This window comes from Pelophylax lessonae (assembly GCF_965119305.1).
Source record: "Pelophylax lessonae genome assembly, chromosome: 9".
NCBI lineage: Eukaryota > Metazoa > Chordata > Amphibia > Anura > Ranidae > Pelophylax > Pelophylax lessonae.
This window is the reverse complement of record NC_138776.1, coordinates 80057367-80079520: the sequence shown is the minus strand read 5'-3', so window position 1 is coordinate 80079520 and position 22154 is coordinate 80057367. Positions and strand designations below refer to the sequence as shown.

Sequence of the window (22154 nt, the reverse complement as noted above, 5' to 3'; positions counted from 1 at the left end):
GCTGTGACTCTTCGTGCAACTTTGTGTGTCCAAAGTCGCATGACAAGTCGTGCTAGTGGAAACTGAGCTTTAGTCTATGTTTCAGCTATTGCAATTTAGAGTGCGACTTTGATGCAACTTTGATCCAACTTTACACTCTCTGGATCAAAGTTGCATCAAAAATTGCATCAAAGTAGTGCAGATACCGTTTTAAGGTCACTGATTTTCTAAGTTACATAGATGGGAATGGGTGCCATTGAAATCGATGGGCTGTGACTTTTCATGTGACTTTATGTGTCCAAAGTCCCATGACAAGTCACACTAGTGGAAACAAAGCTTTAGTCTATGTTTCCACTATTGCGATTTAGAGTGCGACTTTGCTGCAACTTTGATCAAACTTTACACTCTCTGGATCAAAGTCGCATCAAGAGTTGCATCCAAGTAGTGCAAGCACCTTTTTAACCACTTGCCGACCGGTAACGTTGACCGTACTGCGGCAAAGTGGCACGTTATCGTCCAGCAAATGTAGACTCCTCCCCTTCCCTGCCAGTGTCATTTTTATAGTAACAGTGCATATTTATAGCACTGATTACTGTAGTAATGTCACTGGTACCCCCAAAAGTGTCAAAAATGTCAGTCAAGGGTCCGATCTTTCCGCTGCAATGTCGCAGTCCCGCAAAAAAAATCGCAGATCGCCGCCAGATCGTCGCCATTACTAGTTAAAAAAAAAAACAATAAAAATGACATAAATTTTCCGTAGTTAGTAGCTGCGATAACTTTTGCGCAAACCAATCAAAATACGCTTATTGCAATTTTTTTTACCAAAAATATGTAGCAGAAAACAAATTGGCCTAAAATGTTAAAACATTTTGATTTTTACATTTTTTTGGGGAGGAATTTCATATAAAAAATGTGAAAAATATTGTTATTTTTTCAAAATTGTCGCTCTTTTTTTGTTTATAGCGCAAAAAGTAAATATCACACAGGTGATCAAATACCACCAAAAGAAAGCTCTATTTGTGGGGAAAAAAAGGACATACATTTAATTTGGGTACCGCATTGCATGACCACGCAATTCTCCGTTAAAGTAACGCAGTGCCGAATCGCAAAATATGGCCTGGTTAGGAATGGGGTAAAATCTTCCGGTCTTAAAGCGGTTAAAAATACGCTCATTGAGAATTTTTTTGTCAAAGACATGTAGCTAAATACATTTTGGCCTAAATATATGACAAAAATTGAATGTATTGGATAATTTTTAACTGTCAAAGTAGAAAAATATTGTTATTTTTTCAAAATTGTCGCATTTTTTTATTAATATCTTAAAAAATAAAAAGCGCAGAGGTGATCAAATACCACCAAAAGAAAGCTCTGTTTGTGGGAAAAAAAAGGACGTAAATTTTGTTTGGATACGGCGTTGCATGACCGTGCAATTGTCAGTTAAGGTCGCACAGTGCCGAATCGCAAAAAGTGGCCTGGACGTAAGACAGCAAAATCCTCCGGTGGTAAAGTGGTTAAAGTCACATAGATGGGTACTGGTGCCATTGATTAGTCACACTAGTGGAAACTTTGACTTAGTGTGGTTGTCTGTACTATGATCATTGTAGAGTGTGAGCTTAGACCCCAGAGCACTTCCAGCTACACTAACAGTTCACCTCCCCCCCTAACAGTTCACCTCCCCAGCTTCCTTATCCTAGCCAAAGCCCAGCACAGCAATACTGTATATGTGCCCCTCCCCCCCAGTACAACTATACTGTATATGTGCACCTCCCCCCGTGTCCTGTGTGAATTATTTCTTCATTCTCTCATGAATTAGGATGTACAATGCATCCTTACTGATGAAAGAACACTGGGCGGGAACCTATGATCAGCTCCTCCAATTCTGTATACGCCCACTGGTTACACAGGAACAGTGCCCCTCCCTGGAAGTGATGTCACTAGCTTTCAGTAACCACGCCCACTTGCTGCTCTTGGACTCAGCAGGAAGTGGGATTGAAATCATGTGACAGCAATGAAAACTACAGAATTCAGGTAAAAAATAGGGATGATCGAACTTTTGAAAAGTTCGGTTCGACCAGAACACCCGAACTTCACGAAAGTTCGGTTCGGATTTCAGAACCCCATTGAAATCAATGGGACCCGAACTTCTGTAATCAAAAAACACCATTTTTAAGCCCTAAAACCCAATAAATGCCCCTAAAAAGTGCCTAGGGTTCTGGGTCATGCCCCAGGGACTATTAATCACACAAAAAAAAGTTCTTAAAAATTGTCGTTTTTGATAGATAGCCAATTATTGAAAAAATTAAAAAAAAAAAAAAGAGATTTCTTTGGATTCAGTGTCTGGGGGTTCTAAAAGGTGTACCTGTGAAGTTTCAGCTCTGTAGCATGTCCAGAACCAGAATTACAGCATACTAAACCTTCAAAAATGACTTTTTTGCTTAACCGCACCTTTCTTTTGCTCCTAATCAACGGCTCAGCCAATGTGTATGATGGGGACATAATGCAGTGCACTGGGAACAAGATTAGAGGTTTTTTTGGAAAAAGGTGCTGTCTCTTTAAATGTGCATATAATTAACGGGTGTATTTCCACAATGGGGCTATTATTACCAAATGTTTCAAGAAGTCCAAAGATGTATGTAGATGCACTTTATTTCATGTAAAATGGTGTTTGGTGCACTTTAACTTGAAATCTCACAAGAAACAGACATATATGTACGGATACATTGAGGGTTAGGGGTAGGGGCCACAATGTAGTGCAGAGTGAACAAGATTAGAGATGTTTTGGATGAATACTGTTGTCTCTTGACTTTGAATAGAAGTAAAGGATGCTTAAAAATTGGGCATTTGGTGGTGCGGACGATGCCTTGACACCATATCCCTATGAAAGTGCTGGTAATGAAAGCAATAATTGCCTTTGTAAGGAAAAAAATTACAATGATATGCATCTGTGTGACAGGTGCGCAAAAATTGTTGTTTGGGTGTTGGCGGAGCCATACCACTGTAAGCCCAAAGAGCTGGTGTTGAAGAAGGCGTAAAAATTATGAAGGTGTGCACATGTGGAACAGGTGCGCAAACATGGTAGTTTTTGTTTTAGCATAGCCTCCCCACCTTAACCCCAAAGAGCTGGCGTTGAAGGAGGCCCAAAAATTGTAAAGGTGTGCACCTGTGGAACAGGTGCGCAAACATTGTAGTTTTTGTTTTAGCATAGCCTCCCCACCCTAACCCCCAAAGAGCTGGTGTTGAAGGAGGCCCAAAAATTGTAAAGGTGTGCCCCTGTGGAACAGGTGCGCAAACATTGTCGTTTTTGTTTTAGCATAGCCTCCCCACCTTAACCCCAAAGAGCTGGTGTTGAAGGAGGCCCAAAAATTGTAAAGGTGTGCACCTGTGGAACAGGTGCGCAAACATTGTAGTTTTTGTTTTAGCATAGCCTCCCCACCTTAACCTCAAAGAGCTGGTGTTGAAGGAGGCCCAAAAATTGTAAAGGTGTGCACCTGTGGAACAGGTGCGCAAACATTGTCGTTTTTGTTTTAGCATAGCCTCCCCACCTTAACCCCAAAGAGCTGGTGTTGAAGGAGGCCCAAAAATTGTAAAGGTGTGCACCTGTGGAACAGGTGCGCAAACATTGTCGTTTTTGTTTTAGCATAGCCTCCCCACCTTAACCCCAAAGAGCTTGTGTTGAAGGAGGCCCAAAAATTGTAAAGGTGTGCACCTGTGGAACAGGTGCGCAAACATTGTCGTTTTTGTCATAACCAAAATGAGGTTCTGTGAACGTAAAGAGAATGAGAGGAGGGTTTGAGGGTGGCACCATGGTCCAGGCTTAAACTGAGGCTCAACTGCCACATCACAACGATAGCCTAGTCTACAAGGTCTGCATCAGGTGCATCAAAGCTTGATATCCACGACTGATTCATCTTAATGAATGTCAAACGGTCGACTGAGTCGGTGGAGAGTCTCGTTCGATGGTCTGTGACGAATCCTCCTGCTGCGCTGAATGCCCGTTCCGATAGGACACTGGAAGCAGGGCAGGCCAACAACTCCATGGCATACTGGGCCAGTTCTGGCCAGTGGTCTAATCCTAAGACCCAGTATGCCAGTGGATCGGATTCGTCACATGAAAAGCCCTCTGTGTCACTTTGTGCCCTCACGTAATCGTCCACCATGTGATGCAGACGGTGTCGATGCGATGTGGCAGCTGAGAGGCCTGGGCGGTGAGGACTAAAAAAGACCGAAAGACATCCGTCAACCGCACGCCTTCTCCAACGCTCCTCTCGTGACCACCAGTAGAATCCATGGTAGGTTGTCCCCGCCCCTGCACCCTACGGGAGTCGGGGAACATGTTCACCAGATTCCTCTTGAGACTGTCCTCAAGGGATTTGTTCCTTGGGACTCTCTGGGTGGATGGGAAAAGCTCCGAGACTTTACACTTGTACCGGGGGTGAAGTAGGGTGGCCAACCAATAGTGGTTAGTCTCTTTAATGGCCTTGATTCTGGGGTCCTTTCGCAGGCTCTGGAGCATGATGTTTCCCATGCGTCGCAAATTAGCGAAGGCCTGAGAAGCTGACTCCTCGGGGTCACTCATAACGACATTATCTTCAACGGGCTCCTCCTCCTCCCAGCCACGTACTACTCCAAAGTGTCCCGAGGGAGTCAAACTAGGCCTTGCAGATTGCCGCATGTCTTCCTCCTCGTCCTCCTCAAACCCTGCAAAAGTTCCCGCAGAATCGTCCTCCTCCTCCTCTTCCACCCCTGGATCCTGCTCGGGCCTCTGGGAGCTAGGCATAATGGGGTCAGGATTCTCAGGATAAAGGGGGCCTTGAGAGGCAAGGAAGTCCTCCTCTTCCTCCTGCTGCTCTGCCTCCAGTGCCCTGTCCATAATGCCACGCAGAGTGTGCTCCAACAAAAACAGTACCGGTAGGGTGTCACTGATGCATGCGCTGTCCCGGCTGACCATCCTTGTGGCCTCCTCAAATGGCGAGAGGACAGCGCATGCATCCTTAATCAAAAGCCACTGCCGTGGTGAAAAGAAGCCCAGGCGCGCAGAGCCAGTGCTGGTGCCGTACTCGCATAGGTATTCATTGAGGGCCCTCTGCTGCGTGTACAGGCGCTGCAGCATAGCCAAGGTGGAGTTCCAGCGGGTGGGCATGTCACAGATGAGGCGGTGTACCGGCAGGTGAAACTCGCGCTGCACTTCGGCCAAACGTGCAGTGGCACTGTACGACCGCCTGAAGTGACTGCACACCCTTCTTGCCATCCTTAGCACATCCTGCATTCCCGGGTACGAGTTCAAAAACCGCTGTACCACGAGATTCAGGAAATGCGCCAGGCATGGCACATGGGTTAACTTTCCCTGACGAAGGGCGGCTAGGAGGTTTGACCCATTATCAGTAACCACCATCCCTGGCTGCAGCTGGCGTGGTGTCAACCACCTCTGGGCCTGTGCCTGCAGAGCCCCAAGAATCTGAGGGGCAGTGTGCTGCCTGTCCCCTAGACACACAAGCTGCAGCACTGCGTGACACCTGTTGGCCTGAGAAATAGAATGGCCCTTTGAACGTTTACGTGGTACCTCATCATATTCAAAGGACCATTCTGCAGAGGAGGGCATGGAGGAGGTAGAGGAGGAGGAGCAGGAGGGGGTAGAAGTGATCGATCTACCCGGATCAGCGACACCACCAGCTGTTTGCAGACGTGGGGGCAACACTGGCTGCAGCACCGAGCCCTGGCTACAATCCCTTCCACTGGCAAGCAGTGTCACCCAGTGAGCAGTGACAGAAATGTACCGTCCCTGCCCATGTTTGCTTGACCAAGTGTCAGCCGTCAAGTGTATCTTACGGCTGACTGACTTGGCCAGGAACGACACTACATTGCCTTCCACATGTTGGTATAGGGATGGCAGGGCCTTACGGGAAAAGTAATGCCGTCTTGGCACCTGCCACTGTGGAACTGCACATTTTGCGAAGTCACGGAAGGGAGCAGACTCTACCAGGTTAAATGGTAATAGTTGCAGAGCCAGTAGTTTAGCCAAACTACTGTTTAGACGCTGGGCATGTGGGTGGCGGGGAGTATACATTTTTTTTCGTTCCAGCATGTGTGGAATCGAAATTTGGCGTCTAGATGTTACAGCTGGTGGTGTGCTGGAGGTAGATGCGACACTGCCTGCTATATCATCATCCCTGCCAGTGGAGGCTGCCAACAGGTGACGAGTGACTATAGCAGGGCCAGGAACAGACTGATGTGCAGGTGGAGCAGGTGGAGCATGAGGAGGAGCGCGAGGAGAACTAGGAGGCCGACTGACCGATCTTTGGCCCTTTTGTGGGTTCTTTAAATGCTCCTGCCAACGGGCCGAGTGGTGGGTTGTCAAATGCCTGTTTAGGCAGCTTGTACCCAGGTGGTTGACATTTTTGCCACGTTTTATACCCTTCTTACAAATCTTGCAGATCGCAACTGTTTTATCTGCATGGGATGTCTCAAAAAAGGCCCAGCAAGATGAGGTGTGTATAGTGGCCCGGGAGACAACAGGTGCGGCCTTAGATGGAGTAGGCCGTCTGCTCTCCCCTCTTGCTTGCTCTGCCTCCTCCTCAACCTCAGACCCAACATCTGACTCCATCAAAGACTGAGCATCAGGCCTGGCCTGGGAGACAACAGGTGCGGCCTTAGATGGAGCGGGCCGTCTGCTCTCCCCTCTTGTTTGCTCTGCCTCCTCCTCAAACTCAGACCCAACATCTGATTCTATCAAAGACTGAGCATCAGGCCTGGCCTGGGAGACAACAGGTGCGGCCTTAGATGGAGCGGGCCGTCTGCTCTCCCCTCTTGTTTGCTCTGCCTCCTCCTCAAACTCAGACCCAACATCAGACTCCATAAAGGACTGAGCATCAGGCTGGAGTAGATGGCCGACACTGTGGTCAAACAGCTCAGCTGACTCCTCTGCCATGTCTGAAGTTGGGTCTAAGGGAGGACATGAGGTGGACATGGACTCATCTGTATTTGTTCTGACAACTGCAGAAGACTGACCACTTTTCTCTGCCTGGGTCACTGTAGTTGCAGATGATGCCGATGATGAGGGTATGTCATATAGTCCACCACCTCCTGTACATACTGTGGACGTATAGCTTGGCCACTGCCGGAGAACAATCCAAATGGTGGCCTGGCTGAGGACTGACCACCACGTCCACCCCTGCCTCTAGACACCCTAGAAGCTGTGCCCCTTTCCGCAGCAGGGCCACGTATGCCTTTTCTTGGTCTACCAGGCATATTTCTCACTGATGCGTTGGCAACTGTGTGCGGTGAAAAACGCACACTGCTATGCGACCCACAGTTGTCGCTGGATACAGCACAGCAGATGTGTCACGCACAGTAGCAAAGCCTTTTGCACAGTGGACCTAACGCTTTGAACAACAGGCGTTAGGTTGTCACTGATGCGTTGGCAACTGTGTGCGGTGAAAAACGCACACTGCTATGCGACCCACAGTTGTCGCTGGATACAGCACAGCAGATGTGTCACGCACAGTAGCAAAGCCTTTTGCACAGTGGACCTAACGCTTTGAACAACAGGCGTTAGGTTGTCACTGATGCGTTGGCAACTGTGTGCGGTGAAAAACGCACACTGCTATGCGACCCACAGTTGTCGCTGGATACAGCACAGCAGATGTGTCACGCACAGTTGCAAAGGCTTTTGCACAGTGGACCTAACGCTTTGAACAACAGGCGTAGGTTGTCACTGATGCGTTGGCAACTGTGTGCGGTGAAAAACGCACACTGCTATGCGACCCACAGTTGTCGCTGGATACAGCACAGCAGATGTGTCACGCACAGTTGCAAAGGCTTTTGCACAGTGGACCTAACGCTTTGAACAACAGGCGTTAGGTTGTCACTGATGCGTTGGCAACTGTGTGCGGTGAAAAACGCACACTGCTATGCGACCCACAGTTGTCGCTTGATACAGCACAGCAGTTGCGTGTCACGCACAGTTGCAAAGGCTTTTGTACAGTGCACCTAACGCTTTGAACAACAGGCGTTAAGTTGTCACTGTATTTTGCTGCCTAGCAAGCACGTACACCTGCTGTGATAGAGCAGCACTGTGCCACGTGCTCACTAAACAGAACCCTCACACTTTCCCTACAGAAACTAAATTTTCAAATCTAACTAATGTAGTACAAAGTTCCCTAACTACACTAGATATCCCTTTCCACTAAATAGAAAGCTCCATACAGCAGAAGACTGACACTGTCCCTTAAGTTTTTTTTTTTTTTTTTTTTTTTTTTTTGTAACTCTAAGAACCAGCACAATCGCTGTATCTAACTACACTAGCTGTAAGCTAAATACAATTCTGCTATATGGAGCTTTAGAACCACTCGATATATAGGAAATGTAGTGTAGCAAGCAGGAGTCAGACAGAACTGCTTCAACTCTCTTCAACAGGCTCTGGATAACTGTGCTAGGGGTTAGGCGGGGCCATCTTATATAGTGTGGGGCGTATTCACTCCTTATTGGCCTCTGGTCCCCGTAGTCACTCCAATCACGTTCCTAGGAGACTCCTGCCCCCTCATTGGCTTTTGCAGACGTTTCTGGGCCAATCACGGGCTTTTAAAGCCCAGTTCCTGTCCCAGTGCATTTTGGACGGTTCTGGTGGCCGAATACCGAACTTTTGCCGCAAAAAGTTCGGTATTCGGCCGAATATCGAACATCCAATGTTCGGGTCGAACCGATGGTCGACCCGAACCGTTCGATCATCCCTAGTAAAAAACTGGGATTTTTTCATTTTGACACATAAGGCTGAACTCACATTAATGATTGCAGGGGAGAAATTATGGTACTTCCAATTTAATAACACACATTTGATAACCTGTACCAATTTTAAAGTGTTTTCTATGGAGAATTGTGCGTCCTTGATTTTAAGGGCTGTCATTTTATTCTACATTACCTCTGTTTTTAGAAAACATGCAATTTTGAGGGGTTTAAGGTAATTTCCAGCAACAAAAAAATCTGATTTTAATGTGTGTGAGTTATTTAAAACATTTCTGTTGTAGGCGAGTGGTTAAGGAAAAAAAAAAAAAAAAGGCTAAGCTATGGTAAACAGCAAAATAGTACTGTAATGGTTGTGCCTACTGGGCACATGACGACAGCCATTTTGTTCAAAATAGAGCCATTACATTTAACTTGTTACTGTCTTTTCTGTGTTGAACCAGAGACACAGCTGCAGTAACCTTCCCCTTCCCTTCTCCTCCAGTTTATGCAATACACATCCATTAGCCATACCAGAACTTTCTTATCAGATCCCTGAGAGGAAAAATACAGACCCTCTTGTGCCTATCTTCTGTCTAAAAAACCCTAATAAAAATGTCTGACTTGCCCAGCTTGATTGACTGGAGTTTTAACAGATATCTGCAACCTTCCCCCTTATCGTAAATTCCATAGCAACCTACATCACTGATAGACTGGTTAGTAACCAAGACTCGAAAAATTCAGTATATGTCACAACTCATGAAATAATAATAGGACAGCCAGAATAAAGTCATGTTCACCTTCATAAGTTATTGAGCAGCATTTTGAACCAAAACACCTCTAGGCTAGGAGGTACTAGAGTGAATTAGGTCTCTACATCCATCCTATGAGAAATAGATATCCAAGACCTGTCATTTCTATATCCATTGCAAAGCTAATTTCATGTTGGACAATAATATGCAGGGTAGCCAACTGTTGTTTTTAGGTTTAGCTATACTGATCTTTTTCACATGTAACTATATATCCAAAAGCATCTGAAATGATAAAGCTCCTTCATTTTCTAATTTTGAATGTAAAATGAAAAAAAAAATGTGTCACTTATGATCTTTGCCAACACGGCCTCAAGTGACTGGCCTCAGGTGATGCACAGATATGAAACAAATCCTCCTTGGTGCTCTTAATAGTTATATAATATAATTATACTTTGTTCATATTTCAAGTCTGAGGTTTACAACCACTTTTAAGAGTGTGATGGATGATGACCAATGGCAAGGTTACTGTCTTCCAAGATGGAGAACTTCTTCCACCAGTCAGATGAATTCCAAGTAAATTTAAAAAATTTACTCATTTGCTGTTCTGTGAATAATTTAAAAAAGCCATACCACATTAGGAAAGGAAGTACCTGAGGGTAGGAGCATGATCATGGCGCCAGCACTGAGCTTATGCTAGAAACGCTGATGGGAACTGTCCATAGGACAAAAGTAAATCAGAATTCTTACCTTGCCATCTGAAACACTAAGAGACCCATTACTGATCACTGAGCCCGGGGAAAGGAAGGAGGAGGAGGTTGGACGTTGCGAAAGGAAAGCATGGAGCAGCACAGCACTGTTGGGTAGAGCCGCCTAAGGAGCAGAGACGGAAGACGCTGACTCTTGCCAAAGTAGTGTGAGAGGGCGGGACCCTGATTGGAGGCTCAGCTGAACAGCCCGAGAGCTCGAGAGCCCAAGAGCGAGAAACAGGCCAGCCAAAAACTCACAGCTGACGGGCAAAGTTAACAGGCAGAGGAGCCAAGAATCCAGCAGAGCTTCTATGTTGGTTCCCAGGTTAAGGAAGGGAATACCGTTAGTCTAGAGAGAGGGGGCAAGAAACGGACAAGAAATGTACAAGAAACTAGCAGTCATGTTCCCCCAGCTGCAGCATACTGCCAAGTTTGTTCCAGTGACGAGGAGAGAAGGGATAATGAGGGATAATGAGGTCACTGACTGTATTTGGGTGCCTGAGAGAATAGATGAAGAAAGTGAGCAGGAGGAGGAGGCACAACTCCGATGAGGCAGAATGTCCTCCAGGGGCTGGCTTAAGGGCAACCACCCTATTGCATCACTCCACAGAACTCCACAGGTTCAGGTTGCTGCTAACTCCCTGCTGACTTCCAAAAGTTCATTGGTGGGGGCTTTTTTCTACACATATGCAGCAGACTTCAGCGGATCAAGCGTGGCCAGAACACCAGCCGCTTGGGCACCACATGCTTAACAAAACATATGACGACTTGCCATGGAGTCCATTGGCAACTGCACCTGAAAGACCCACATCATAAAAACATTCAGACTTCTCCTTGCTCCTCATCTGGGATTTCTACCACTACAATACCTCAAGTCTTCTCAAAAACCTGCACTGAGAGGGATTATGGTATATTAACGGGTGCCACAGGTACTTGCACCCAATCTGCTAGCAGTACACCACCTGTTGATTTCACCACCAGGTAAATTTAGCTACCCCAATTGCTGAACCGAAAAAAAAAAAAAAATACTGCCCCAACCATCAACATGCTCAGAGTCTAAATGCTAGCTTGGCCAAATTGCTAGCACTACAACTGCTGAATTTTCATCTGGTAGACTCTGCCCCTTTCCTGAATTTGTGGAATGGGCTGTACCACAATGGTAGGTTACAAAAATAAATTTCTTTTCACTTAAGGCCATTCCAGCTCTGCACCATCACTTGGAAGGTAATGTTTTTGCCTTGTTGGACAGAGCGGCCAACAACAAGGTTCACATTACTGCTGACTCATGGTCCAGCAGGCATGGTCGGGGACATTACATTTCCTTCACGGTGCACTGAGTAACTCTTCTTGCAGCTAGGAAGGATGCAGGAGAGGGTTCAGTGCTGGAGCTTGTTCCACCACTACGCCTCCAAAAAGGATGGTAGCGATATTTCCATATCTGTCTGCTCCACCCCCTCCTCTTCTTCTTCCTCTATGGCCTCTTCTACTGAATGGGTGGGTGGTGTGATTGACGATGGGTTTTCATCGGTGGACACAATTTTTTTATTTTTAAATAAAGGACTTGTGTGTTAATTTTTTCGTACACTTTTTTGGTGAATGAGTAGGGGTACAATGTACTTGATACCCTGATACCCATTCACATAGGGGGGCTGAGAGCTTGTTCCCCCCCTTACCTTGCCTACTAGGCTGTATGCTCTGATAAGGGTTTGGCATGGATTTTAAGGGGGGCCCCACTCCATTTTTTTTTTTTACATTTTGGCGTGGAGTTCCCCTTAAAATCTATACCAAACGCAAAGGACCTACAGATTTTGGGGGTGACTCCATGCCATTTTTTTATTAATTCTGTCATGTGGTTACCCCTCACAGTTACTCTTGCTGGGAGCAGGAATGTGCCCTGCTGTTAAAAATTGGTTAGAAAATTTGAAATTACATGCACCTGTCAAACAGGTGCAGAAAATTGGGTGTTGGTGGTGCCTGAACACTGTAACCCCTCACGGTTACTCTTGCTATGTGCAGGAATGGGCCCTGCTGTTAAAAATTAGGAGAAAACATTTTAAATTACATGCATGTGTCATACAGGTACAGAAAAAATGGGCCTTGGGTGTTGCCTGAACACTGTAACTCCTCACAGTTACTCTTCCCTCATCCTCTGAACCAGCAATGCTCCCTAAGAGTTCAAGGGGCTATGCAAGAAGTCAGGCTAAAAGATGCCATGCAGTGCTTCAGTTGGTCTGTCTAGGGGACAGGAGCCACACCAGGGCAGAGATTCTGTCAGCTCTGCAGGGGCAGGCTCAGAGGTGGTTGACGCCACGGCAGCTTGGGCCAGGAATGGTTGTATGCGACAATGGCACCAAACCTTCTCTCTTGACACATGTTCCATGCTTGGCACATGTCCTGAATCTGGTGGTGTAGCTTTTCTTGAACAGATACCCGGGCTAACAAGATCTCCTGAGGCAGGCCAAAAAAGTCTGGGGCCATTTCCAATGATCATACAATGCCAGTGCTTTTCAATGGGAATTCAACCTGCCCAGCAACCACCTCATTTGTGACATGCCCACCAGCTGGAACTCAAGATTGGCAATGCTACAGCGGCTGCACACGAAGCAGAGGGCCAAAATTGAGTACCCGTGTGAGTATGGCACAAGGACAGGCTCAAGGGAGCTTGGCTTCTTTTCGCCATGCCAGTGGCTGCTGATAAAGGACATTTATCAAAATGAATCAGTCCTGGATCAATGGCGGCTGTCAAGCCCCTGATGCTGATGTAACTGATTGAATTTGCTAGGGATCTGGGATCCCTTGAAGACTGTCTATGCTGCCTATCCTATTCCTGAATCTTGATGTTTTTGGTTTAGGGCACCACCAACACCCAAGGTCCAATTTTTCTGCACCTGTTTGACAGGTGCATGTACTTTAAGTTATTTTTTTCTAATTTTTAACAGCAGGGCCCATTCCTGCGCCCAGCAAGTGTAACTGTGAGGGGTTACAGTACTCAGGCACCACCAACACCCAAGGCCCAATTTTTCAGCGCCTGTTTGACATGTGCATGATTTTCAATTTTCTTTTCTAATTTTTAACAGTTCCTGCGCCCAGCAAGAGTAACTGTGAGGGGTTATAGTGTTTAGGCAACACCCAAGGCCCAATTTTTCTGCACCTTTATGACACATGCATGTCATTTAAAAATGTTTCTGCATGTAATTTAACATTTTTTAACCAATTTGTAATAGCAGGGCACATTCCTGCTCCCCACATCTCCAGCACTGGTCGGAGCAGGAAGGGAACATCCTATGAAATTTAGAACAGATGGAGGTCTTATACATAAAGAACACAAGTCTTTCCACCTGGCGATCTGAGAGGGTTAGGCCCAGGTAACGTTCCCACTATGCAATAAACGGGGGACGGAACCCGGCTCGGGAGTCGTCAGCATGCGGTAAAGCAACGAGATGGTATGGCGTAATGGGGATGTTTTAGCGCAAAGTTCCTCAAACGGTGAGAGGCGTCTAGTCATAGTAGTCGCCTGTGGGAGAGAACTCAGAAAATGGGCAAGTTGGACCTTCTGCCAGTTGGACAGGGAGTCGAAAGTGTGGTCGGAGGTAAGTCGTTGTCTTGAAATCCATTGACCCCGGCGGATAAAGTGCCTAGCCTGGAAGAGACCCCGATCCTTCAGCACCCGGAATCCTGGATCTCCTACACCCGGCATGAACTCCGGGTTTTCCACCACCGGCAATAGAGGGGATGGCCACGGGGCGAGACCCCAAGTGTGGCACACCCTCCGACATGTCTGCAGAGTGGCCCCAATGGTTGGATTAGAAGCAAGGTTTCTCGGCAAGGGATCCACAGAAATGCCTCCAGAGAGGACTCACAAATTGATTTCTCAATCCGCACCCATTGTTTAAGGGAGCCATGTCTATACCAGTCCAGAACTCGTGCCAAGTGGCAGGCAGAGTGGTAAAAGGCCGCATCAGGCAGGGCCATCCCACCAGAGAGCTTAGGCAGACGTAGGATCTTCAACGACAATGGGGGGGGGGCCTAATCCAGAGGAATTCACAAAAGGTTTTGTTCACCCATCTGAGGAATGCGGGTGGAACCGCAATAGGCAGAGCCTGAAGCACGTAGAGTAATCGGGGCATTATGTTCATCTTGGTAATTTTGCATCTACCAAACCATGAGAACATACCCCGTTGCCACTCCTCCAAGTCCTTCCGTATCTGGGCGAGGAGAGGAGGGAAGTTGCAATCGAATACACAATCAGGAGCAGCTGGAAGGGATATACAAAGATTAGAAATGCACGAAGAGTTCCATTTAAAAGGAAAATTAGCCCAAAGCAAGGATGCCATGCTCCCTGGCATCGCAATAGCAAGAGCTTCCTATTTCTGGGGATTAATCTTATAAGAAGACAAGGCTTCATAGGTATGAAACTCCTTGAGGAGGTTAGGAAGCGAGATCAACAGTTGTGTGAGAAAAAACAGAAGGTCGTCGTCGGCATACGCCGCCACTTTGGGCGAAAATGTTGCAGAGACCGAGACATCCCTGATGTCGGCGTTAGCCCAGATTGTCCGCAAGAAAGGCTCAAGGGACAGAACAAAAATCAAGGGGGACAAGGGGTATCCCTGACGGGTGCCGTTCGAAATATCCAACGATTGAGAGAGAATGCCATTGACCTTGACACTTGCCGAGGGCCGGGAGTAGATCGCTTGGATCCATGACATCATGTGGTGTCCCAATCCCACATGGGTCAAGGTTTCGGATAGAAATGACCAGTTCACCCGGTCAAAGGCCTTTTCGGCATCCGTCGAGAGGAGCATCATGGGTACCTTTTGGGTGTGCACCATTTGTATCAAATTGATAGCTTTGGTGGTATTGTCTCTCACTTCCCGGGACAATATAAAGCCTACATGATCATCATGTATCAGTGACGGGATCAAAGGGGCCAAGCATGATGCTAAGATCTTGGTAAAGAGCTTCAGATCTATATTCATAAGAGAAATAGGGTGATAGTTTTGACACAAGAGAGGATCCTTACCTTCCTTGGCTATCACCGTAATATGAGCTCGGAGCGAGTCCAGTGGAAACTGGGCCCCCGTGCCTGCCGAGTTATAGGCGGAGAGGAAGTGTGGGGATAAGACATCCTCAAAGAGCTTGCAATATAAAAGGGAGAACCCGTCGGGGCCCGGGGCCTTGCCATTCTGTGAGCCTGCAATGGCCGCCGAAAGCTCCCAAGACTGGATAGGGTCCTCCAGCTGTTCAATCTCCACGTCAGATAATTTCGGGAGACCTGATCGCAGAAGGTATTCCCGAATGCGGGAATAGGCAGCTTCGGAAGTGCCCACAGAGGACAGATTGTAAAGAGAAGCATAGTATTGTCGAAAAACCTCCGTGATCTCCTCCGTCGTCTGCACCTTTCAGCTAGAGGCCGTAAGGATCTCCGGGATGAACTTGCCAGAATCTTACCACACTTATCCCCATGTTTGTAAAAGGATCTTTTGCACCTGGCCAGAGCAGATTTTTCCCTGAACAGCGTCAAAGCGCAAAGCTGTTCACGGAGACCAGTAAGCTCCAATAAGGTATCCCTCGCTTGTGAGCGCTTATGAACCGCTTCCAGATTCCCAATGCCTGCCATCAGGTCGTTCATCTGTTGCGTCCTCTCCTTCTTCTTTTGAGCGCCAATCTTAATCAGGACCCCCCTGAGATAGCTCTTGTGAGCTTCCCAGACAATCAATGGAGAGCTCTCCAGGATGGCATTAAGTTCAAAAAATGTACGCAGTTCCGCACTAACCTCCTCCAGGATCTTCCAGTCCTGGAGAAGGGCGTCATTCAGCCTCCACTGCCATTTTTTCACCTCAGGATGCTGCAGGTCAAGCTCCAGCACCACTGGAGCATGGTCCGAAATGGTGATGGAGCCAACGGAAGCTGAAACGACGCAAGATAATAAGAACTGGGGAAGCAAGAAAAAATTAATGCGTGTGTAAGAGTCATGTGGTGGAGAGTAAAAAGTGTAATCGTAAGTACTCAGATGGAGAATGCGCCACCCGTCCACCAGGTGGAGTGCTTGGAGACTCTTTTTGATGCATTTCAAGGCGCATAGGAAATGTGGGAGGCACCCCTAGAGGCATCCAGTACCGGATCTAGCACCAAATTGAAATCGCCGCCCATAAGGATAACTCCCTCGGCAAAATCCGCCAGGTGTGATAACATCAATTCAAGGAACGTAACCTGGTTAGAATTGGGGAAGTAGAAATTAACTAGGGTGACCGTTACCGACCCCAGGCGGCCCTTGACAAAAAGGGCATGACCAGAATAATCGTACCACGAATCAGAGAAAGTCAAGGGAGACCCCCTACGAATCAAGAGGCTCTCTCCCCTAGATCTGGAATCAGAAGGACAACCATGGTGTACCGTCAGGAAGCGTTTGTTTCCCAGTTTGGGAACCTTGTCTAGTCTGAAATGAGTTTCCTGTAGAAAGCAAACATGGGCACGATGGCGATGCATGTCAGCCAATACAATAGAACATTTTTCCGATGTATCGAGCCCCTTGACATTAAGGGATACAAAACGGATGGGTTCAACGTGTGCGGTGGCCATCTTTGCCTAGAGGGGGAAGAAAGAAAAAAAAAAGGGGGGGGGGGAAGCAAGAGAGAAGACGCAGGAGGAGAGGGGAGAAATATAAGAGGGAGAGGAAAAGGCAACGGAGGAAGGAAGGAAGGGAGCAAAGAAAGAAGGAGAGAGAGGGGGAGATGGATGAGAGGGGATAAAGGGAAGAGGAGAGAGGAGAAGGCAAGCAGGAGGCGGAAAGGAGGAAAGAATGAGTGGGGAAGACCCAGAAAGTAACAGGCAAAAGTCAGGGGGAGAGAGTAGCAGAGAGGGGTGAGCCCACAACTAGTGTGAGCCCAGAAAACCACTCTAAAGCATCAACAACGCTGTTGAGACTTCGTCTCTAGACACCCAAGGGTCCCGTCCCAGCCCCCCTAAAGTGGGGTGGCACGGAGTGAACCCTAGGGAGTCGGCCTAAGTGGGGAAAGCGGAAGGGCACAAAAGGAGGAAGAGAGCTCCCGCCCTCAGCCAAACCCCAACCGGCAGTAAGCAATAGTACAGAAGGCCTGGAAGACATATTAGAAGCATTTATGAAGGGTAAAGAAACATTCAATGAAAGACATACAGTATACTGTAGACTGTTAAATAGGACCAAGGAAAAAATCAGCATGGAACTTGAACATGTAATAGGAGGCAAGAGGCTCTGAGAAAACCAGTAACAATGATCTAATAAAAGGAGACCAAATTATCTTTAAAAAATGAAAGGGCCTGATCCATAAGCCATACCCCCCCAATCCCGCTCCAAATCGCGCCCAGTCCCCTATGACCAAGGAGAGTGGTATAGGAGCACAAATAAGGGGTACACGGCACAGTGCAGCGCCAGTGGAGGACGCCAGGAAGTGCATACAGTGCCCCCCCGCCTCTGCCATTCCGGACAGCCAGCCGAGAGGACTACCAGTCAGTGGACTGCAGAAATCCAAAATGACCGGCTATCTATCAAAGTCTGCGGCTACTGGCAGAGGGCGACAGATGCACTCCAGGAGACCAAGCGAGTTCTAGGAACCCCGAGGGATCTATAGCAATATAGGCAGAACAGGGGCACTGCCAACTGAGAATATATGACCCCCCACACCCCGGGAGCCAGCCTCATGAGGGAAAGCAGAATAGGGGAGGAGGGAGAGCAGTCATCCCGTAAACAGTAAGAGCAGCAGCTCTGCTTGAGACAACGGTCTCAGAGGGCAGAGGGGGGAGGATGGGAGCGGGAGAAGTACAGAGAACAAGGGAGGGAGGGGGAGGGAGGGGGAGGAAGGGTGGGAAACGAGGGAAGGGTGGAACGGGAGGAATTTGACAGGGATGACACATCAGGGTAGGGCGATAACACAGGGGAGGGGGGGGTTGACGAGGGAACGAGGAAAGGAGGGGGGAGCGGAGAACGGTCGGGGACACAAGAAATGAAGGAAGGAACAGACTGGATGATAGGAGAGCAGGCAAGGAGGAGGGCTTGTCCCTAAGTGTAGCAGGAAATGCGGGGCGGGAAAGAACCCGCCAGGTAGACCCCAAAGCAAGGGCAGGTGACCTGATGTGACCACAACAGCGGCTTCCACTTTTCCCCCAACCCATCACAGAGCCCCGAATCCCCGTGTTAAAAAAAAACAATGCAGAAAAAAAGGGATAATAACAGTAACATAAAACACCCTTCCTCCAGACCCATTGGACCCCAACCCCCCCCCCCCCAGTACCAGGATCAAACAGTGGCCCACCAATGTCCCCATCAGCCTAATAAGCAATTACTGACAAACTAATAATGAGGAGGCACAGGGGATTCCAGATGAGCACTACCAGTAGAAGAGCAGCATAGCACATATGAGTAGTCCGGCGGCCAGGGACATGCACCGCAGTCATTCAGCAAACTCAGCGGCGGGGTACAGATGGGGCGAAGGCGGCCCAGTCCGACCACTGGTGGGCTCAATGTCCTGGTTAGGACAGTCCTGTAATATAACGGGCACAGGAGGGTGCACCTCAAAAACGCAGAGGGCCAGCGGGAGGATGGGAAGGCATAACACGGCCGATAGTAGGACAAATGGGGGCAGAAAAAAAGGAAGGGGGGACAAAAGAGCGCGGTGAGGGCAGTACCTACAAATCAGGTCCAGATGATTATTACGTTTACGGGGCCATCACGGCCGGTCCCCGAGCACAAGAGCCGGAACCTCTTCTTCCCAACCGATGGCATCTCGGAGGAGGCTGGCCGGAGCGACTATGCTGCTGCTGAGGGTCTCGGTCAGGGAGGCGAGCCATCCGGTCAGAGACCTCCACAGGTTCAATGGCCAGAAAGCTGAACAGTTCTGGAAGGTCAGCGCGCTTGCGTAGGAGGAAGAAGACTCCATTCTTTTGGATTGTTAACTGCATGGGGAACCCCCATCGGTAAGTGAACTCCGGCGATCTGATCCATTCCAAAAGAGGTTTCAGCATAGATCGTCGTTGGAGTCTCCCCCTGGCAACGTCAGGATAGATAGTCACCACAGCTCCGTCTAAGTCAATTGGTCCCATCGCCCACACCTCTCGAAGGAACCCGTCTTTCACGCCATAGCGGTGGAGCCAACAGATGAAATCCCGAGGTCTAGCAGGATCCATTGGCTTCGCTCCCAGGGCCCTATGCACCCCATCAAAGTTAAATGAGACAGGCGGGTCAGTAGTCACGACGCGGGATAGGATCGCCTTCACATATTTCACCAAGTTCTCTGAGGCGGTCGCCTCTGGGATGCCTCGGAGCCTCAAATTATTGCGGAGGCTCCGGTTTTCTAAGTCTTCTAATTGGAGCTGGGTCTCCGCCAGAAGGTCACTATGCGATGCCTGCGCCTGTTCTAGTTGGGCAACCCGATCCTGGAGCTACCGTGGAAGGCTGGGAGAAGGATAACGGTCCAGCGGCAGATACATCGGCCACAACAGGCTGGGAGAGGGAGCTCCGAGCTGGAGATTCCATGGCTGCAGGACCTAGGCCGCCACGCTGGCTCAGTTGAAACAGTCTCTGTAAAGTTCCCTATGAACCCGGAAAAAAATTACGGATGGGGGCTGTAGGTGTTCCCCTAGATGAGTTCCTTGTCCTCCACTTCTTCTGTACGCTCATGATATATCTATAAAATCATCGAAATATGCCGATAGGGAAGGCCAAGGAGCGGGAGCAACAGCTAGGCACTTATTCACGCTGCCATGACCAAGCCACACCCCCCAGTTAATAGATTTTTAAGGCTTCCCTGCTGAGAGCTGAATTTAAAAAATAATTGTAAAAATAAAATGTAAATTAAAATAAAATGGGGGTAAAAACAGCTTGGCAGCTTGGCGTGGGGTCCCCCTCAAAATGGTCCAGTACATTCGAGGCCGCCGTGTGCACGCGGCCCTGGTCAGTCTTGACCAGGAAAAGGCCTTTGACCGTGTCTCCCATGAGTTTATGTGCAGAGCTCTGCACAGGTTTGGTCTTGGGGACATGTTTTGTTCATATGTGAATGTGATGTACCATGACATTTGTAGTACGGTGTTGGTGAATGGCTGGAAAACTGCCCCTTTCCCTATTCTCTCTGGGGTCAGACAAGGCTGCCCTCTCTCACCTCTGCTTTTTGTTTGCTGTATAGAGCTCTTTGCCGAATGCATCCGACAGAACCCAGAGATCAGAGGGATCACCACACCGGGACCAGACAGAAGGGTTGTCAAGTGCTCACTCTACATGGATGAAGTAACGGTGTTCTGTGCTGACCAGCTCTCCATCGACTCGCTCGTCCAGACCTGTGAGGACTTCAGCAAAGCTTCAGGGGCAAAAGTCAACTGCGGGAAGTCAGAGATCATGCTCTTCGGAAAGTGGTTCATGCCTTCTTCTGCATCCACCCTTTCAGCATCAAGGCAGACTTCATCAAAATTCTCGGAGTTTGGTTTGGAGCTGAGGGCACAGCTCTGAAGTCTTGGGAGGAGAGACTGTCCAAGATGAGACAAAAGTTTGGACTATGGAGCCTCAGAGAACTCCCCATCGAAGGGAAAACACTGGTTCTCCGCAGCGAGATTCTCCCTGTGTTGCAGTACCTCGCCCAGGCCTGGCCCCCGCGGGTCAACACCTGTAAGGCCATAACCAGGGCGGTGTTCCACTTCATCTGGGGCTCCAAGATGGACAGAGTGAAGTGGGCAGTCATGTTCAAGGAACCCCTCAAGGGCGGTAAGGGAGTGCCTGACATCGCAACGCTACTGGGGGTGTTCTTTGCCTGCAACTGCATCCGCAGAACTTTAGAAGACAGAACTTCGGACTCTGGAGGCAACTCCATGTCCCGTTTTTTCCTCCTGCCTCTCTGGAGGTCTCTTGGATGGGACAAATGGGACAGCTCCATCCCCTACAACTGGGACACTCCTTGGTACTACTTGGATACTTTCAAGTTCATCAAGGAGCAGGTGCTGCATGGAGTCAAGCCCGACTTGTGGAAGCCAAAAACTATCTACAAGTTGATCAGAGCATCGGACATTGCTGAGACTGTTCCAGGCCTCCCTTCAGCCACTTGCAAAGTGGTCTGGAGGAATGTTTCTTCAAAGGGACTCACCAACAGGCATAAAGATCTGGCATGGATGGCAATCCAGGGGGGACTGCCTCTCAGGACATTCATGCATGCCAGAAACTTGTGCAGATACAGGCACTGCCCCTTTTGTATCATCCACGAGGAAACGTCTTTTCATGTTTTCTGGGAGTGCTCATTTGCACAGAGCCTGTTGAGGGCCTTGGAACCTGAACTTAGAGACTTTGTTCCACAGACTGCCATCACACATTTCGCTGTGCTGAATGGACTTTTTCACTGAACATTTTCACAGGAGGACATTGACAACGCCTGGCGGTTGTTGTGTTGCTTTAAGGACGCTTTATGGTGCGCCAGAAAGCGCCTTATCCACCAGCGGGAGAGGATGTCCATTGAGGACTGTTGCAGACTGGTCCACAGTCTGCTCAGAGACTATAACCTGATGGATCTCGTGGAGGGAGAGGAGGTCTGAAGATTTCCCCTTCCCCCTCTCTCCCTTGTGTGTCTCTGTCCATTCAATAAAGCTTCGGGCTTGTGATTTCATTCCCCTCCCCTTACCCCACTCTCCCACCCCCCCCCCCATCACACCTGTTGCTTTTTTGAAATGTTATATTATATTGATATTGTTTGAGTAAAGCATCGTATAGACAACGTTTTTTAGTTTCATGTTTTAGGGGTATTGCGGCGTCATGCATGATGTGATGGCACGGGGTATCCTTACTCCGCACAACACATCAGGCATCATACCGCAGAATGAATGTATTTGATTGAATGTATTTATTTGTATGACCGGAAATGTATTGTAATGTAGTGTATTTATGCGCTGCGTCGCAGTACAGGGGAGAATGTACCCCGACAAAGTATTGTTTTTTGTATATCTTTTATGCAAA

At 48.2% G+C, this 22154-nt stretch overlaps 1 protein-coding gene and 1 pseudogene across 2 annotated transcripts in view; both read left to right on the top strand.

The window, feature by feature from the left end:
* Positions 1 to 22154, top strand: part of LOC309564229 (alpha-1-inhibitor 3-like) — a 102337-nt gene that overhangs the window by 13201 nt on the left and 66982 nt on the right. The gene's annotated exons all lie outside the window — the stretch shown is intronic.
* On the top strand, positions 20556 to 21736 carry LOC309563303 (annotated as a pseudogene). Its single transcript has one exon. The product of its transcript is annotated as an uncharacterized misc_RNA (transcript).